The sequence below is a fragment of the Cupressus sempervirens genome, chromosome 4 (assembly GCF_028749045.1).
Source record: "Cupressus sempervirens isolate cs-2001-9-10 chromosome 4, ASM2874904v1, whole genome shotgun sequence".
NCBI classification, from domain to species: Eukaryota; Viridiplantae; Streptophyta; class Pinopsida; order Cupressales; family Cupressaceae; genus Cupressus; species Cupressus sempervirens.
Window position 1 is genome coordinate 348,859,505 of NC_143121.1, and position 18,467 is coordinate 348,877,971.

An 18,467-nucleotide genomic window follows, 5' to 3' on the forward strand; every position below is an offset into this window, starting at 1 on the left:
TCAAATTTTCTTCCTTTAACTCTTCTTGAAGTTTTTGATTTTTAGTTTCATGATTGGCAATTAACCTTTTTAATCTTCTAAGTTCTTGCAAGGATTTCAAAAGTTCCTCTTCAAGATCTACTTCTATATCTAAATCAGATAAGGATTTAGATTCACTAGGTTTAGGTTTAAGGGTATGAACTATTTTAGCCATGAATAGTCTTTCCCCTTCTTCATTAGCATCACTGGATTCATCATTTGAATCCTCTTTCGACAGAAGACTTTTCTTTTTAGAGTCCTTGAATCTTTTTTTTTATTCCAAGGCTTCTTTTTTGAAAATTTCTCAATTTTTTTTATCACAATCTTCAAGTTCGACATTTGGAAATTTTGTAGTGAAGTGTCCTAACTATCCATAGCTGAAGCATTTAGGTTTTCCTTTATATTTCTTTCTCATTTTTCTAACTTGTAATGATTCTAAAGCATCTTTTAGATTTAAATCACTCTCATCATGTTTATCAATCTTAAAGGCTGATTCTTTTGATGAGGAACTAGCTTGATTGCTAATCCTCATTTTGTATGTGGTTAATGTTCCTTGAAGTTGATGCAGGGTCATTTTTGAGAAGCTTTTCTTTTCTTCTAATGTAGATATTTTAGTTTCAAATTTAGGTAATACTAACCTAATAACTTTTGAAACTACATCATGTTCTTCTATCTCTTCACCTCGACCCTTTCTAGCATTCACTACTTCATCAACTCTTTAAAAGTATGCAGCAATGGTTTCATCTTCATTCATTTTAAGATTGTCAAACTATTTTTGAAGAGTTATCAATTTAGACTCTTTTACTTTTTCATCTCCTTAATATACTATTTCAAGTTTGACCCATATATCATTAGCTGACTTGCAATAAACAACTTTAGCAAAAGCATCTCTAGAGAGACCACAAAGAAGGGCATATCTTGCCTTCTTATCCAATTCAAACTTCAGCTTTTCATTTGCATCAGTAGGGAATTTTGTTGGGACAATATATTTTTTTTTTTACAAAATCCCACATTCTTACATCTAAAGAATGTATAAAGGCTTCCATCATCACTTTCCAGAAAACATAATCATTTCCATCAAACAGTAGAGCCCTATTAAGGGAAGTTCCTTTAGAGTGTGCCATGACTTCCAATTAATATCCCTAGAATAATTCCTAAAAGGAATCCTATGCTCTGATACCACTTGCTGCAAGTGGAAGAGTTCTGGGGGGGGTGAATTAGAACTTTGTATATTCAATTTAAAAATTACCGATTTTAACTCTTTAACCATATATATCAGATTGAAACATTGTTTGAAATTGAAACATTCACTATGAACATAAAGAAAATGCCAACTCACAAAATATTGAGACATAGATTTTGTTGAGTGGGAAACCCTCAAAATTCCTCAAATGGGATTTGTCATAGGGAGACAAACCACTCCGTCAAGCTATTATCTTTATTGCTTCAAATTCCTTTACAATCAACAAAAGTACTACTCAGGGCTTTCAACCCTTTCTCTATCTTGTTGTTCTTTTATAGTCTCATATACACATACACATACAAAAGTATATGTTGCATCTATACATGTATACAAGCTTATAATATAGCTTTTGAGCACAACTTCCTTTCAGAACATTTACAAATCATTATCTGTTTCTTTCAATTTTTTTTCACTCTTCTCAATTTTACAAATCATCTCTATGAATAGAGATAGATTTTGAATTTTTTCAGTTACATGGAATCAACTAAACTAGTTAAGGTTGTTAAGAAACTCCCTTTTAAAAATTCTATTTGAAAAACCAACTGTAATTAGTTAAAACTCAAATTTGTCCTTCCGTTATAAAACTATCAATCGTATCTTTCTTTTTATTCAAAATTGTACATATAGAATTCTAGGTTTAATCCCTAGAAAAAAACTCATTTAACCTTCAAGAGAACTCTCATTTTCTTTTTGAATAGTGACTTTTGAAACTTCATCCAGTTCTGGGATATCATGCAATTTGTCTTAGTAAATCTTCATTTTAGAAATAGTTTTGAAGAAGAAAAATCTCCTTAAATTCATAACATATATTTTCTTTATTTTCATGTGAATTTCATCTTTTCAAACAACTATCTACTTTTTCAAAAAATCATTTAGGGTTTTACAAAAATGCCCTTATAGAATTGCGATATGAATCTTAGCAAAACCCAACAGTAGTAAACAAAAAGATAGCCTTCTTTTTTATTAAACAAACTGTCTCCTTCAAGAAATTTTTTTCTTAAAAACAAAACTAAGACTTTCCTTCTAAAGTTTCTTTCAAAACCCTTACTATTTTTTTAAAAAAAATTCTTGACTGTGTCATTTTTGCCAAATTTTGGGATTGAACAAATTCCTTTATGACCTAGTCCCCTTTCTAAAAAAAAATTCTTTGAAAATCCCTAAAACCTTTTAGATTTCTCAAAAACTTTCTCAAAGAAAAACTGAAAGAGGAATAACTACCTTTTTATTTCCTTTGCTTTTTAAAAATAAAATAAAATAGTGAACTACAATTGTATTGCAACATACTTGAAGTCACTTGATTCATTACCTTCATCATTTTGAAATTTTCTTGTTTGAAGATAAATTTTTATCTTTAAAAACGCCTTTTCCCCTTTTAAAATGAACCCATTGTTCATCTCTCGAGCATACATAGGAAAGAAGACAAATGAGTATGAAAACCAGTAAAATAAAAATCATAGTATGAAGACCTATTTAAAAACCTTTCTGCAAACCTATTCCATGATCATTATAACACCTTGTTTCCAATAATTTGCATGCTACAAACTCAAAACAAAGATCTATTCATACAAATCTAGAACTTTGTAGAGAAAAAAAAATCTCATTGTTAAAAGAAATATGCTGAAACCTTTCACAAAAACATTTTTGAGCACCCACAAATAAAATCACATTTTACAACTATTTTAATTCCGCCAAAAGGGTCAAACACTTGGCAATATCTTGCAGGAAATATTAAATATTCCATCCTTTCAGTCAGTTTATGATCTCATATGATACCACTTTATTTTCCATGTTTATAAAAATGTCTCATGTCATATGTCAAGTTTTTACCACCTTTTATTTTGATAACTTTAAAAGCATTTTGCCAACTTCCAAAAGTCACTTGGTCAACACAGGCAATCATAGATACTCATGAGAATTCATGGGGAATGTGAATTGGATCACACTAGACAATATTCATTGAGTACTTCACATAATTATTGTTATCCTCTTCTTCACCTACGCTCAAGCTTCTCAAGATTACAGTAGTTGAAATGGACAACAAAGAGATTTTGAAAACCCCAAAAAGACTTAATGAGCTGGTTGAATCTTTTGCGGTCCCATTATTGTACAACATTATGTAGATCAAAGGCATAAAGGACATTAAAGAAGGTTTTTTCTCTTTAAAGTTAGATGAGGATTGGCTATTTATGCTCCAATTTTCCTTAGAATTCTTCTGTACAACCTCCTCCTTTTGGAAAATCTAGTAAGTGTTATAAAGAAAATGAGACTAAGAATATTGGTGGATGTAGAAGTGTAAGCATAGCATAATTCTCCATCATGTGTGAATAGATTCACCAAGTTTATTTTCCCTTACGTTTCATATTTTGATCTGCTAGATGTTACAATGACAGACATGAACTATACTATGAGGGTGAAGCATGAACAATTAATCATTATGAATTAGATAAGGATTATGATAGTCAATAAGGTGAAGGAGAGGTTTGTTAGGCATGTGAGAACTAATGTGTGGAGGTGTGTGTTCAAACACGCAAGTTTCATGGAAAAGAGCTTCAACTTTAAACCTATGCATTAGGCTGGATTGCTATTAAGAGAATTTGCCTCAAAAAAGTATTATACTTTGGAAGCCAATAGAGATGCCATAATTATAAAGTGGAAAGGAACACCTTTTATTGCACTCTCAGCATGGAATGGTGTAAGAACCATGTCCTACTATGTAATTGTCACATTATCAAATTGTTAGAAATGTGTAAATAAGTAAGTGAAACCCTAGTTTGAAAAATCAACAATCATTTCATTAAGCATATTCAAGGATTAAACAATTTTTATCCATTAAATAATGTAACACTAATATTATCTAGGATATTGACCTACATGTTATTAATCCATCAAAATTCTTGATTTAATAAATACACTGTAATGGGCACCCTGGAAATGCCCAAAAACTAAACCAACTGCTGCAAGTGATTTTAATGTCTTTGCATAGATTTCAATGTACATAACATGAACAAGAAGAAATTTATGCAAATTGAAGATTGAACCATTGTTGAAATAATATTAGTTCTCAAAATGATAAAATCAAATACATAGTAATGTATTCCAAAGGCCAAACCCCAAGGGAATGACATCTAGAATGTTACAAGAGAGGATGGACATCCTCTAATGCCAAGAAAGATATGTGACTCACACATCCAAGCTCTTATCAAATGCAATTCACAATCATCTGATGCTATACAATGAGGCTCCCACCTCTATTTATACTTTTTCTACCCCCTTCTAGGAGGAAACCAAATATTAATTAATTGGAAGTGCTAGAAGCTTCCCCCTTCCAATAATTAATGCACTCCATAGAAACTCCTCCCTTGCAATACAATAATTAATTTTGCTTCTAGAAAATTAAATTACAAGAGGCTTCCCCCTTCCCAATAATTAATGCATATTATAGAAGCTTCTCCATTGTAACATAGTAATTAATTAAATTAATTAAATAAAAAATGGGTTATTACAGTCTGCCCTCCTTGAAATTGCTTGTCCTCAAGCAATCCAACAACACAATGAACTCCAACCTCCACCCAAATTCCAAATGAAGTAGTATGTGACATCCTTGTGGAAATTAAACCAACTGCAAATGAGCATCATTAGGACCAACCACATGTCCTGCATCCTAGCACCCAAAACTTGTGCTGGTGATGTAAAAGTCAGAATGTCACCAAAAGGCAGCTCCATAGAAGATCTATGAAATCTCTTCTTACCAACTGCTGCAACACAAAATCAAATCTTTGTAGATGGTGAAAACTAAGCCCAACTCCACTTAGGTGAATGATTAACATCAACCTCAAACATCAAATTGTCATAAGACAATGTTGCATCCATGTTGAACATAATATTTTCCCAAAAGTAAACATCAACACTTTGTTGATGGATATTATAATATGACTCTGTCACTATATCACTCATCTCATTAGTAGTAATAAATGTACTATCATCAAAGCACACATCTACAACTGCATGCATACTATTAAACTCATTGTTGGATGGTTCAACTGACACAAAAGTGGCTACTAATATGATAATATCTTTGCATTCTCCTAATTCCACTATTGCTTCATCACCATACCCTGACAAAGCTTCATATGTGGACTCATGACTCTACATACATGACTCAACACTAGATTGTGAATCAATAATACTAGATCATAAACCCACATCTACTGACTCCACTGAAATGCCCACATCACCAAAATCATAGCTAGGTGGCTCTATGCATGTCGCAATCCCACTTGAGGAAGCAAGTACCTCCTCCACTAGAGCAATGTACAAATCACCAATATTGATGCCCATCTATCTAGCAATAAGCTACAACATCATATCCATTTACCTATTCTACTCCTCTAATGTACCCAATAACCTGAACATTACATTATCATGGTCTGGACCAATATACATTTTGTCAAACACTTTTCCCTCTATCTAGTTGTCCCAAATTCACTATAAGACCTCCATAGGATGGCAAGACTTATAGCTCTAATACCACTATAATGGGAACACTAGAAATACCCAAAAACTAAACCAACTACTACAAGCAATTTTAATCCACTGTAATGGCTGCCCACTAGTTATAACTTCATGAAAGACTTTGCAAGAAAGCTTTGATACCACTAGAATGGGCACCCACCAGTTATAACTTTGTGAAAGACTTTGCAAGAAAGTTTTAATACCATTGTAATGGGCAACTTGGAGATGCCCAAGAACTAAACATATTGCTGAAAGCAATTTAAATGTGTTTTCATAGATTTCAATCCACATAACATGAACAAGAAGGAATTTATGCAAATTGAAGATTGAACTGCTACTAAAATAATATTAGTTCTCAAAATGATAAAATCAAATCCATAGTAATTTATTCCAAAGGCCAAACCCTAAGGGAATGACATCTAGAATGTTACAAGAGAGGATGAACATCCTCTAATTCCAAGAAAGATATGTGAATCACACATCCAAACTCTTATCAAATGCAATTTGCAATCATTCGATGCTATACAATGAGGCTCCCACCTCTATTTATACTTTCCCTACCCCCTTCTAGAAGGAAATCAAATATTAATTAATTGCAAGTGCTAGAAGCTTCCCCCTTCCAATAATTAATGCACTCTTTAGAAACTCCTCCCTTACAATACAATAATTAATTGTGCTTCTATAAAATTGAATTACTAGAGGCTTCCCCATTCCCAATAATTAATACATACTCTAGAAGCTTCTCCCTTGTAATATAGAAATTAATTAAAATAATTAAATAAAATATGGGGACATTACATACATTCAAGGAGCATAACCAATACATTATTCAGTGTCTACAAAAAAATAAAAATAATCATCATAAGATGATTCTACACATCACATCAAATGTAGAGTTAAATAAGATGTCTCAAATATGTTTCCATCTACAAGCTCTGGTCTCGATAGTCATTGGACAAAATTTGTCCACTGTGTGAGATAGATATTTGGCTTGGGGACTTTTACCATGCCAACCACTGAGTGTTTAGCTCTTTGGGGTCCTTAGAAGCCTAGCAGCTTGGAACAAGTTGATCAAATAAATCTTGTGCAATCATGAAACACAATACTTTCTACATATGTTTGAGTAGGATAATCACATAATCCGATAATGAAACATAAAACAACAAGATATCTACACATATGTTGTACAGTAAATAACAACAAATCTACTCATATGTAGTATAATGAGATAGAAACATATGTTCATATATACAATAAAATAAAATAGCATTGGCCAAAGCACTTTAAGAGCCAAATTTAGCTGATAGAAGAAACAAAGAATGCTATATCCATTTTTATCCCTCCCTAATTTCCACATTACTCCCAACCATGAGAAAAGGATAATAAATTTACTCAAGATATTAAATATGAAATAAAACAAAGTAATGTAACTTAGAGAGATGGACTCATTTACAATCAATATAGGACATACAATATGGTTCAGGTAATGTGTCAACATAACAATATAATTCATAGAATGTACTTGTCTATGGTGACAAGTTTTCATATCTAGTAATGACATTGAAATGATCATATTATCATTTTCACTATCACTTCACACACATGGTAATAGAAGGTCATACATTTGAAACTAATTAATTGTTAGAATACATCTGAACTTCATTTATCAATAACAATTGTAATTGAAGGATTTTGGAATGTAAGATAATGTATTCCACACTCTTTATGAAATGATTTTAACATTTCTATAAGAATTTACTAAAAATGGCACAATTCCATTGATTTGATCATTATACCTTCTTTCACTATAGTGGGATCCTCAATTATAACTGAATAGGATTATCAATTTTGAAATTAAGAGTGCTTTAAACTGAAACTTAATATTATTTCTATGAGATACTTGCATAAGTTTAACTCTATCATATTTGTGTATAACCAATGAAACTTTTGATAACTATTAAGTTGTTCCATTTTGGAAAAAGTAAATTTGCATAACATGAAGACTACAGAGAAAAAAGATATAACATTCTCAACATCACAACTGCAAACTTTTGACTAGAATTGGCTATCCAAAATCCCTTTATTTACCAAATGATCAAAACATTTGTGTATGTGTGTGTGGTTGTAGAGTCCTTATTCAGACGATGAATATATGAGGAAGATGAGATTTGATCAATAGACCACATTTCTAATTATAACTGAATCAATCAAGTTATTTATTTTTATCTTACTGAAGTAATAATGTTATTCAATTGTGCTTAGTTTTCTCTTTGAGAATCATATAATTTTAAACTATAGGTTGAAATTTCACTAGGGGTTGGTATAAATACATTAAGCCATGAATTTTTAATAATGTACAATAATTTCATTTCTCAAGATTAAATGCATGTTTTATTTCTCCAATTCATTCACCATAGAATGATTTCTCATCATTTTAATGATTTAGGGAACATATAACAGTTATTAAATGTGGATGAATTAAGATATGAATTTCTTTTTACTTTTGAAACCTCAATGTAGCATGGAATATAGAGATTTCCAATTTTATACCATTCAAATGAAAATTTAAATTTGTCTAATACAAGGTACTTCTTTTCATTTATATCTCTTAGTTTTCCCACTTTAAGTTCATAGATGTGGTCAACTGAACAATAAGAGGGCCCACTAAAAATATCAACAAACATATACATTTATATTAGTACATTATTTTGTGGGTACCATTCCTACCAGGGTTTTCCCTTTGATGAAGGGTTTACCTAGTTAACAAATCTAGTGTTATTGTGCATGGTTATCTTTCTATGGTTCTTGCATCTATCATTTACATGTTTTGGAGTTAATAAAGATAATGAGAGATGTATTAATTTGATAATTAATTTACCCCCCTCCCTCCCTCTTATTTTTCTTGATGGATGTTACTTTTTCACATCCTTTTCATAAAGGATCTATAATTCTCTAAGCATTTAGTATTATCTTTATAAAACTATGACCACACATAGAAATATGAAAGACATGTATAGTTAATTATCCTTCTTCAATAACTTTGTTATTATTTAGGGTACAATACTAAAGTTTCTATTATTTTCTCCTAAAGTATCCAAGATATATCTAATGACCTACATTGATTCATCACATGTTGTCCTCCATTGCATGTACTTGATTTTAAACTATAAGGATAATTATCATATTTTATAAGTCAAAATTTTTTTTAAATCATCTTATTTCCTTGAGAATGTCCATCTTGGTAAAAAAAGAATATTATTCAAGGTACATATTAGGGCTTTCCTTCATCATTTCATTTGGCCTCGGGACTATAAATGAATTTTGAATAAAAATTGACTTTCTCTACTTTGGTTGATTTTGATTATTAAAATTTATTTTACTCTTTACTATGTGGAGTTGTTTTTTCACATTATGGATTGTTTGTTATGAAATATGTGTGTATCATTAATGGAAGACTATGCAATTTCATATGCATAATATTAAAAATTATTGAATTAGTAGCTTTGATTACATCATCCTTTATCAAGAATTCTCTTTAACCTAAAAATTGGGGGTAAGTTATGAATCTTGTTGTCCTTACCACAATTTCTCACAGATGGTTTTTTTGGTCCAACAATTCTTATTAGATTTAGATATATTTCAAAAAAGGTATTTTCCTTCTAAAAATCTATAAATAATTTTTATTTTTATTTTAAATAAAAAGTGATGGAGTAGTTGAATATTTAATTATTATAAACAAGTTCTAGGGTCTCCTTAGAGAAAAAAATAAGAAGAAAACTTTGATTCTTAGCACAAGTACATTATTTTAATAATAATTAATAGTAAGATATCATTTGACACATTTATCTACTCCTTTTCTCCTTAGCAACCTTCATTGTTTAGATTAGGTTGAACATAAATTGATAGTTGAGGAATATATCCTTCGGATTTATGTTTGAAATTACCATTTTTCTATAAGATCTCATTATATATTTCTATTTTTTTATCAAATAGGAGGAATATATGTAGTATTCTTATACACTATTTAGTGCATTCCCAAAGTAAGGTAATTCTTTTATTGGGGTAGACCTTGGTGTGGGAGCACATAGAAAAATGGATATAAATAATACATATCTCATTAATGTTTGTTCTAAAATGTCAAATTAATATTTATAAATATATTTGAGTCAACATGTAAGGCTAACTTAAGCCTTGGAATCAATTTGTAATAGATTGTCAAAGTTTTCTAGTATGGTCAAATTATGTTAATAAACCCATAGAAAGGTAAAATTTCATAAAATTTGTTATATAGTTTATTTTGATATGTTAGTGGGGATTTTTTAAAGTTAAAAGATCATTTATGAGAAAATGAAAAAGTTTTCAAATATGTAATTAAATATTGTCGGAAAAAATTGACAATATGAAAAGTTGATATAAAGAGGAAGGTCAAGAGTCATAGGAGGTCATTAAAAAATAATAAAGTATCATTTATTGGTTTTAATTTATAGATTGGAATGGTTGGAAATATTTTTGAAGAGAATGAAAATGAAATGAGTTTTTGTTTTACAAGTTTTTTGTTAAGTTTTTGTGTGATTTTCAAGAAACATTCCTATTGGTATAAACTCATATGGAAAGATACAAACCTAAAACTTATATTTTTTTGAAAGGTATTGTAGTTAGATTTCTTTTGGTTTTGGTTTGGTTGAATTTAATTGTGATTTTAATAAATTATGATCATTTGAGTACACACTGGTCTAAGCCTAACTTTTATGTGACTAGTTTTGAGAGAGGAGTGATAACTTTTATTTTAGTTATCATTTTGAGCTACAAATTTGGAAAAAAATAAATAAAATGTATGTATAATCTCTGATAAAATGAATTAATTTTATCTCTTTATAGGCAAAGTTATGATCATCTCTTTTCAAGTGGAATATTAGGTCCTAGTTTGTTGATTTCATTATAAGTTTGCAAAATGTGTAATATTGTGGTGATAAGTTATGAAGTTCTGATTATGTGATTTGTGAGTCCTTGTATCCTTGCATCATATTTTTTATTAGAGTAGGATTACACAATTTTGGAGAGCATAGTTATGTTAGTTGCAGAAGTTTGGTAGAAGTGGGCAAGATTTTGTTTCAGGTAAGAAGATAGTTTGTGTTTATTGATTGGGATTTGTAACTTGTGACAAAAAGTTTGGTAGTTAATTTTGATAAGGATGAGACCATAGTAGCAAGAAGTATGGAAGGCATGGGTATATTACAAAGATGCCTTAAGAAGACATAAGAAATATGAAAGGAGATAGAGAAAACAAACAGAAGAGGAAGAAAGAATGTTAGAGGAAATCAGAAATTTTAAGGAGGCACTAGCAAAGAATGAAAAAAGAGGAAGGAGACTAGAGATATTGCTAAGGTAGAAGGTAGAGGAAGAAGAGGAGCAGAAATTTGACTATATAGAGGTTAAATGTATTATGGAGGAACATGTTAAGGGAGAAGATTAGGCAAATACAAAAGAAGTGGTCACTAAGTTAGACCAATTGACAAAACCAAAGGGAGAACAAGTGCCTAAAGTAGAGCACAACAAGAGTGAAGAAGATATACATGGAGTGTTGGAACATGAAGTGGAAATGAATTGAATTCAGCATGAAGGAAACATGAAGCAAAAAATCATCATTATGACAAAAGATGTTGATTACACCAGTAGAGAGGAAAGACATTTGAAGATGGAATTAGTAAATGAGGTAGGAGAGACCTCAATTTGTGTGAAGAATAGGGACAATATATTGGCAAGCATGATTGGATTAAGACAAGATGCAATCATAATCACAAAGTTGTAGAGCTAAGTTCCATGCAAGATGAAATTCATAATAGCATGAAGATGGTGATTGATCAGAATAAGACATCAAACAGTGTAGGTATAGACTCTTCTTATAAAGAAAAAAAAATTATTTATGGACAACAATCGAAGTGTAGGAAAACAAGAAGAAATATTTGATAAATTGGGAGAAGCCACCATTGTTGACAATTGGGATAATGAGAAATGAAGATATTGTATTCTTGACACCAAGAAAAAGTAAACCTTATGTCAAAATGAAGCAAATTGGTTCAGGTGGAGCCAATGTATTTGAGATTAAGATGCCACTAACTATTGGTACATTTTTACAAATTGAAGAACAAACTACAGTAGCAGATGCAAAATGGATTTCAGTTTAGCCTCCAATTCAAATCACACAAAGTAGAGTCATTTGGAACAATGTGAAGATGCAGAAGGAAAAGGTCAATGGATGGACAAAGTGTCAAGCACCTAATCAAGGAGGCATCATCATCATCAGAAAAAGTCCAAGTAGCAACTCAAGGGGCTTGAGTTTTTTTCAAAAAGGGAGTATGGTGCAGGACACCCTAACCATCTCCCATGAAAGTATGGGTCATGATTAGTGGGTTTTTATGTCATGTTATCATAGGGATTTAGTCATTTCATTTTATATTAGTATGTGTTCAATTAAGGTCATCTTGACTAAGTTCTTATGTTAAGAAATATTTTAGTCAAAGAAGTCAAAGTTCATAAAATTAGAGAATTCCATACAAGGGCATAAATAGAAGTTTAATATAATGTTAATATGTCATTATAAACCTTTTAAGGCACCTAGGAAAGTATATTAGAACTGTAATGCCCTACCAAGGGATCCAAAGAATTAACCCAAAGTTTTACTAAGTTTGGTAGCAATTTTTTTTTTTTAAAAACATGAAAGTTAAACCATACACATAATAACAAAAGCTATAACAACATTTAACTGAAAGTAAACATAAACATACATACATAACAAGTTACATTCTTAAGGATCCCTTAATGTTAAATTACATCTAAATCAACTGATATTAATGATTCCATCTATTACTACATCCACATAAAATAATAATGAAAAGTCCAATGTTTATACATTACATTTCAGAATGCTTAATCATCTGCTATACATGCCACAGGGTATGAAAGGCTTAAAAGAATATACATGTGTGAAAATAAAGTACATCATCATCCTAATTCTGATCCACGATGCAATAAAGTAAATGTAATCACATGTCATACATGATACATCATCATCACAAACATAACTAACTAAGTGCACGGTTCCTCCCAACCATAAATAACATCATTAGACCATCGTGGGCCCTAGCCATCCCTTCATGTGTAACATTCTAAATCACCAAAGAGATCATCGGTATTGACATAGTAGGAATGTCACTCCTAAATCATACTACATCATATGCAAAAAGAAATCTAACATGCACAGTAAAGCATAAGATAATATCATCTAACATATGCAAATCATCAATGTAAGGATATGTGTCCACCATCATAATCCATGAACAGAATGAAGATAGATGCCAACAAAGAATGCATCAACCATGGTGTCTTAAATGGATCTCAAATGATAAGAGTGGAAAAGCACTACCACCCGACCATGTGGAACCTAAATGGTCCACTCCCACCACGCTGAGTAGATAATCTCAAGTCCCAAATAGGATATCAAATCACATAACACAAGTACTCACTAAGTCTAGGAATCCTAAAAGTATACTAACTCAAAGGTTCCAACATAAAATGACATCTAATCCCAGAGGCACACAAAGACATGTAGGAAACCTACTATGTAAGCAGGAAAGTGTCATCGCATGGATCATGCTAGAGTTGCCTTGGTAGTCTCTCAATAGACCCCAACCCCCTAGTGATCCCTATGTGGCCACTAGTATCCTCTCATACTGACGAGGCATACTATGGAATGCAAGGTCACAACCAAGCGTTCTCTCTACTCCCATCCTAGTTTGTACTAGCACTCAAGGCATGGGTGAGAACATACAATTATCTTATTAGGTTCATTTAATCCCCATTTAGTGTAAATGTTTTCACTTATTAAAACAACTTACAATGAGTTAGCCTAGCAGCCTCTGAGGGCCCTGGCCCCCATTGTAAGCCACTTCCCGACACTACATGTAGATAATCTACCCTAAGCTCATGGAATCATAAATCAAAAAATCTCCACAATCCTATACAAGCAATTGGAAAAATACCAAAAGATAATCCACAATAAGAGCATCAAATCTCCATGAGCAATTGAAAAGAATCCATAGATAATCATGACCATGACAGTTCTCTATTGGCAACTGAAGGTATCACTAATAATCACAATAATCATTGGTTCTTAATAAGAAACCAAAAAGTATCTCAAAGAAATAATACTGATCAAAGACTCCAAAAATGGTTGAGTCAAAACATGTCACAACATGACATTATCAAGAATAAATCAACACTTCAGTCCCATCATGGTGACTAGAAAGTAATCCAAAGGATAACTAATTGATGAATCAAAAATGGTTAAGTCAAGTGTCTCAGATACATATAACTCAGCTTCACTCAAGAAGACTGAAGAGCAATAACAATCAGTAAATACAAACATCTCATAGAGCACACCATCACATTACCATGGTTGGGTTTATAAATAATCGAGATCAAAAGACATCATCATGACATCACAATCATAACCCCTGAGCCTTTGGTAGACATCCTATAACTTATCAACAACTAGTCAACCCAAAAACCCAAAAAAAGAAGCATAGAGAAAACACAATGCAAGTACATGTTTTGGTTTGCTAAAATTACATAGTTGAATAAAGTGTGGAGGTCTCAGTTTTCATTTGAAAGTATACTTCAAGTGTATAAAATTCTTTGTTTAATCTCCAAGTCAACCCTTTTATCTCTCTAAACAAAACTTATCAAATCTCAATATAATAATTTAAAATTTCATTAACATTGGTATCATCAATGATCATATCAGTTATACTCCTTGGCGTAACTCAATTATCAATTATATTTAATTAATTTACAATTAATTAGACTACATAACTCAACGATTATTAGATTCACTAAAGCTCTCATTTTTAGGGTTTATTATCAAGTGAAAGACTCTCTTCTACCCTATAATTATTTCGTATATACAGTTGAATCAATTAAGGTTTAACCCTGTGTTATCTTGAAATCAACCCTTTCCAATGCCAATTCAATTAAATTAAATTAATTAACACTTATTTTCAAAAGACGTCTCCCATTATTCAAAATAAGACTTTTCAACATTCAATTAGATAGTTCATAGTTTCTTTAAAACTCGTGTTACCAATAATCATGTTATAATTGTATTAATAACATAATGATTCTTATCAAGCAAGGAGTCTCTCTCTATGATTATGATATAGAACAATTCCCTAGATAATTATTTACTTATTAAATAATTCACTTTGTTTTACTTAAATCAATGTTATTAATGATTAGATAAAACTTCCTTATCTCTAAGAAGTGTTCCCCATTATTCAAATTATTAGGATAAGGCTTATTAATAATCTAATAATAACTTGCTAGTAAATAATAAAAAATTTATTAATAAATCTACAATTCATTATTTTTAATGAATTTAATATCTCTTTTCGATCTAACAAAAATTAGCAAATTATTATTAAATCGATAATTCATATTTAACAATTATCAACATTTAACATTTATAAAGTAACAATGTTAAAATCAAACATATATATATATATATATATATATATATATATATATATATATATATATATATATATATATATATATATATATATATATATATATATATATATATATATATATATATAATTATTATTAAATCACATATTTAATATATTTAATACCTATATATATATAGACATACATACATACATACATACATACATACACACACACACACACACAGATATATATATATACATACATATAGATATACATATACATATATAACTTACAATATTATGAAAAGCTATACTAACCAAATTGCATCATATTATAAAGTGATGTATATTTATAAAGTGAGAGTATTGCCTCTACATTTTAAAGCATGGCGCAGGCTTTAAAGCTGCTACTGACACTTTACATATGGTTGTGCGGTCCTACCTCTATCACAGGGCTTGTGATGGCAGTCGTAGTACCTGCGACAGAAGGCACGAACTGCCAGTGGTCTTCAAAAGGGGACTAGGTGGGGTAAAACCCCCCCTCCCGTCCTTATTAAATTTTAAATTAATTAATTAATTTTTATAACGTTTAACATGCGCAATTTGAATTTGTAAAATTTCTTCCACTGCGATTAATTTATAAACATCATTTTTTAAAAACAAATATATATATATATATATACATATGTATGTATGTATGTATATATATATATATGTATGTATATATATACACAATTTGTTATCAAGCATTATTGCATTTTTTAATAATCATATATATGTATACACATATATACATATATGTATATATAAATATATATACACACACATATATATATAATATATATACAAATCTTTTATAAATATATAAAATCTGCATACACACACACACACACACACACATGTGTATATACATATATGTATATACACATATGTGTATATATATATGTATACATTCTCAATTTATATTCTCAATTTATCGAATTGGAAAGCCTTCCTTTTTTAAAACTAGGTTTATGTTCTCTTTTATAAATATATAAAATATATATATATATATATATATATATATATATATATATATATATATATATATATATATATATATATATATATATATATATATATATATATATATAAAAGAGAACATAAACCTAGTTTTAAACAAAGGAAGGCTTTCCAATTCGATAAATTGAGAATATAAATTGAGAATGTATACATATATATATACACATATGTGTATATACATATATGTATATACACATATGTGTATACACATATGTGTGTGTGTGTGTGTGTGCGTGTGTGTGTGTGTGTGTGTGTGTGTGTGTATGCAGATTTTATATATTTATAAAAGAGAACATAAACCTAGTTTTAAACAAAGGAAGGCTTTCCAATTTGATCAATTGAGAATTTTCCCTAAGTAGTAATTGTTCTCCAAGTTTACCCATTAATTATTTTAGCTAGGTTGTCCATACGCATCTGAAAACCCTAGCCCCATAGTTTCCTCAGATCTACACATATGAAACTTTCTTTAACTAGCCATAACAAAATGCATGCAACCAAGATATGAAAACCCTCATAAAGCATTCAGAAGACATGAAGAAGACATGAAGTGCAAGAAGTGAGATTTCATATGCAAAATTCACAAGTGTCTACGTGGGCACTAATGCTAAGTCACTCCTCATCAGAATCTGCAAAGCAAGCTCCTTCCTTCTCCAACATGCTCACGTCCTCCAAACATGCTCTCTAAGCTTCTAGGAGTGCCTAAATATAAAGAACTCTCAGGAAGCACCTAGAATGTCTCTAGATACAACCAGAAGGTGTTGACAACAAAGCATGAGTCTTTTCCAACCTTCTAGATGAGTCACAAGGTTGTAGACACCATGTGCTTGATTTGTGTGCTAACTCTTGTGTTGTTGACATATGTTCAATCAAGAGGTACGTTTACTCCTAGGTAGGCTTATAACTTTTATTTTGATTCTTTTATTATATCTATTATTATTATTTATTTATTATTTATTATTATTATTATTGTTATTATAAATTCTAATTTCTTTTATTTAATTTTTTCTCAATTAATTTCCATTTAATTAATTAAAACCAGACTATCTAAATATCATGACATTATATTAATTCTTCCAAAATAATTAAATCATTAATTAAATCTTTTAGTTTAATGACTTAATTAATAGAAAATTCACCATAGACCTCCAAGACAAAATATGAAAACCCATTATAGAACAATCCATAAAAAATCAGTCTAAAGGGTTAAAAATCATGAATTATGTCATCCGACACATTTGGAAGGTAAAACATCTCGGATAATTGTCCTACCTTTCTAGGAAAAATGGTTTAAGGGTTTAGAATTTGGACTAGAGAATTTATCTCCCCTCTCTTACCATTGAGATAGTGTGATAGGGTACGCTCATCCTAGCAATTCAGGGAAGTCGATACCTGGTACCTACAACCTGCATAAAATCCATGCATGTACATACTATATATATATGCTAAGCTAAATAGGCAATGGCAGGAAGTGGTGCATCATGTAGATTCCAACTAGCAGGTGACTACAACTCCCTTCCTTAACCACATCAGGAACGCCATACAATAAGAAAACAAACATGGGAATCATACACATGCAAGTATGGGGTAAGTATCCATAAGAAAACACATTTGAAAATAACCATCTAACTAATTATCATTAATAACTAGAACTAATGTAATAATCATCATGCATCCATGAAATGTAGAGTCTAAGTAATCTCATCACATATAAACTGAATCCATAGCACAATATCCGATAATCTCAAAACAATGCTACTAATTATCAACAAAAAACTAGTATAACAGAGTTCATTCATGATAGCAACAATGTGACCTAGGGGCAGGCACTACAAGAACTTAAAATGCAAAATGTAAAAGTTGCCAAGAAATGTTGTCAGAAATTTCTTTGCTAAGTGTAGAAGGTGAATAGTCATTCAACTTTCTCGAAGTTCTTAGGGAGGTGAAAGGTCTTTTTTCTAGATATAATGTAATATCATATGGACAAGATAGAGGAGGAGGAGAATATATGTAGAAGAGAATCAAATGGTTTTTGTGTATGTGATTCTACACCAAATTATTCAATTTGTGCTCTATTGCTAATATACTTGGTATTTTGATTTTAGTATGATAATCTTCCTTTATATCAA